Consider the following 3,569-nt stretch of genomic DNA (forward strand, 5'->3'; position numbering starts at 1 on the left):
ACCGGGAATGGGATAGCTTTGTTTCAAGTGGAGCTTCTTTTTGTCCCTCTGACATGATGCTTGACCAAACAGCCTTATCACAAATAGGGCAAATGTCTCCTCACAGAATCGGCAGCCCACGCATCAACTTTTTTTTAATATTGTGAGGGCAGTGAGTACATTGTTCAAACATTCTGTGTTCTGTTCTTTTGCTGTTTATTGTATCAACCGATGTCCCAGCGTCAATTGAGGTGAGATCAGAGTGACTTTCTTGTCACCAAAGTAGCACCTGACTGAGTGTAGCATGAAGGTCCCTGAGCAAAACTGTGATGAGTGTTATTTGGAGAAAGTCCTGCCCTGGTAATGTTCTCGAGTGAACAATGGGAAAATAACCCCTGCAAGTTGTCTTCCGAGTCACATGCCATTCTGATTGGGTACAAACCTGCTGTTCTATCATTATCATTAGTGAAGAAACCTTGGAATCTCTTTACACACAGCTCTGCGTGTACACCTGCACCACTTACAGAGAACACGTTGAAGAAGACAGCTCTCTTTCACTTTCTCCAAAGGTATTGGACATGGCAAATAAACTCTGCCCTTCCTAGTGCCCTCCAAATCTCATGGAAGAATGCGTCCTGTTCAAAATATCAAGAAATATCATGTTTACAAATTTCGGTCTGTAGTTTCAGATAGGCAAGAGCTGACTGGATGCTTGTGATCCCAACCTTTGTTAGGAACACGGCATTACTTTGAGATTGTGCTCCCCATGTCATTCAATCAGCTCCTTTCAGATCGCGAAATTTCTGTGCCACTGAGTTCAACCTTTTCATACCTGTAACATGGTTATTATTCTAAAGAAGAATAAACTCCTTCTTCCCATGTGCTTACTTTGAAAAAGGTTCAGTTTTCCTGCCAGTTGTAGTGACTCGCCCCTCTCCCGCTGTGCTAATCACCTTTATGACTGTTTCCATGATTCTGTTCCACGTTTTTCTTAGGTAAAAATGTGCTTCCAAAGAGAATGTTCGTGCGAGAGTCTGGATTGTGAATGTTCTCAAAATATCAGACCACACTGAAAAGGGAAGAAAACACCAGCAACCCAATTGAACTGAAACTCACTCCTCAGCATGATTCGCAATCAGGTACTTCAGCTGTCAACGTCCCTATTCTGAAATATGTGCACATCTTTCTGGTTTAGCTGATGAATGCCTAACAAGAAAAGTTCGTCTAAATGATCAAGCAACAATCATCTCCAACAGAAGATAATGCAAAAACCTTCCCTTGATATTCAGTGGAATAATTAATCTCCGAAAGCAAATATTCCATGCGTAAATGTTGACAGAAAGTCAACTGGACCAACAAGCTAAACGAACACGTCAGATACTAACAATTCTGGGGCAAGCAGCTCACTTCCTAAAGCTCCTCAAAATCTTTCCATTATCTACATGGCACGAAGCAGGAGTATGACGGGAAATCCTCTGGTACCTGTATGAGCACAGATGCAACAACATTTTAACTTCCTTCCACCACCAGGGATACTTACTCCCAGCAACACTGCCATGCAACATGCAATGCAGAGCTTCCCTCCCAACAACACTGTGGATGCTTCAACACAAACTGGACTCGAAATTCAAGCAAACTACTGCTGGTCCCGCTGTGGTAAATTTCCAAATGAATTAAACGTAAACTCCAACTTTCTCACCATTATTGAAGAAGGCAGAGAGTTTTATTGATCGATGAGCTCACGGCTGTCTTTGAAACTGTGTGATCTATTTGCAGAACTCACTTCATGCATAAATTTAAATAAAAGACCAACTGACAGCTCAGCTCACAGATACTACAACGCTTATGTAGTAGCTGGATGAGCACATTAAATATTAGGACCTAGTAGACTGTGGACCTCGAGGTAAGTGGGATTAATAAAATTTGGTGTTTTGGCCTGGTGTAGACATATTGAGCTGAGGGGCTTGTTTGTGTGCCCTGAAAACAGAAAATGTAGTCTCACCACTTCCATGGCTTGTGAGCCTCACGTGGTGGGGAATACATTCTCCAAAATAACACAATATTCTGACTTGCATCAATAGCATTGCCCCTTCTCTGTCACTTGTTCAGAACCCTGTGCCTCTCTCTGTAACATATCTCTTAGTGTCCCTGCATCAGGACCACTGGGGTTCACCACCATATTCTGCATGGAAATTAATCACAGGTAATAAATAGTGGCCTTGCTAATGGAACTCAATTTGCAAACTCAAATGAAAGGAATCTGCTCCATTAAATAAATACGTTCGACCCGGTCTGATTTCTAAAGCAGTTTTAATGACATTTTCCCGTCGTCCTCTGTCTGTATCTCTCTGTAAAACCATGAAACTTTCCAAATATTTTCCCAATGCTGTTAAAAATTCACATTTGGAAGTCAGGCCCATCATTCTGAAAGGTAGAGCCTTCGTGGTCATGAGAATGCTTTCATTATCTTTCCCTCCAAAAGACACTGTACAAACTAAGATCAGGAGTAAGTGATTGGACAACTAGAACGAGCTCCACCAAGCAAAACGGTCATGGATGATCTGATTGCAGCCTTAAGTGCGATTTCCTGCCTGCCTTCTAATGTTAGTCTGTCATTCTTAGTCAGAAAGATGTCTGCCTCTGCCTTAAGAATATTTAATAACCTGTCATTCAGCTTCTCTGGGAAGAAAATGACACAAACACACGACCCTTTGAGGAGGTTAAAAGAAATTACAATTGTTTTAATTGGGATATTCTTCAGTTTTATAGCCCATCCACAAATGGAAATCTGTCGCACAAAGTGAAATCCATTTCAGCATTCAACTTGAAACCACTGCTCAGAATATTATGGGTTTAAAAAAAGTTCAAGTATTATTCGCCTGAAGTCATAGACGTAGGATCCTTTACACTGAGGAAACATGCTCTTCAGCCCAACAAGTCCACAGCGATCCTCGGTGCGTCTCATCCAGACTCACTACCCTAATCTGCACATTCCTAAATGGTATGGAGACAATCCACCCAGCCAGCACATCTTTGCACTGTGAGACGAAACACACACAGACACGAGGAGAACATGCAAACAGCCAGTTCCCTGAGGGTGGAATCAATTCCACGTCCCTGGTACTGTGAGGCAGCCGTTCCAACCACTGAACCATGATGCCACCCAAGATCCAGGGTCAATTTGATCAAGAATTCCTCTGAAAATAAACGCTCCTCACAGGAGTTAGTTGAGTGGCTCTTCTCTGGATTGCTTTTAATGTCTTTATGCCAACAGCTGTCTCGATGTCATCTCACAATTACCCTGTAAAACTGTGGAAAAGATTCTCCACTTCTGTCTACATTTTGTTGCAGAAAACTTCAACATTTTGGTGATATTATCACTTCAGTACGCCTTGCCCATGCCTCCCAGTTATCCTAAGTTCATCCAGCCCTATTTGGCAACATTTGGCCCTGCTCCCTCTAAAACCTACATGCACGTAACCAGATGAATTTGAAAAGTTGTAACTTCACCAGCCTCCACAACTTCCTCTGGAAGTCCATTCCATACACACACCACCTTCTGCGTGAAAAATGCCGCTCAGCTCCTGTTT

Source organism: Stegostoma tigrinum, unplaced genomic scaffold, assembly GCF_030684315.1.
Source record: "Stegostoma tigrinum isolate sSteTig4 unplaced genomic scaffold, sSteTig4.hap1 scaffold_232, whole genome shotgun sequence".
In the NCBI taxonomy this organism is placed as follows: Eukaryota; Metazoa; Chordata; class Chondrichthyes; order Orectolobiformes; family Stegostomatidae; genus Stegostoma; species Stegostoma tigrinum.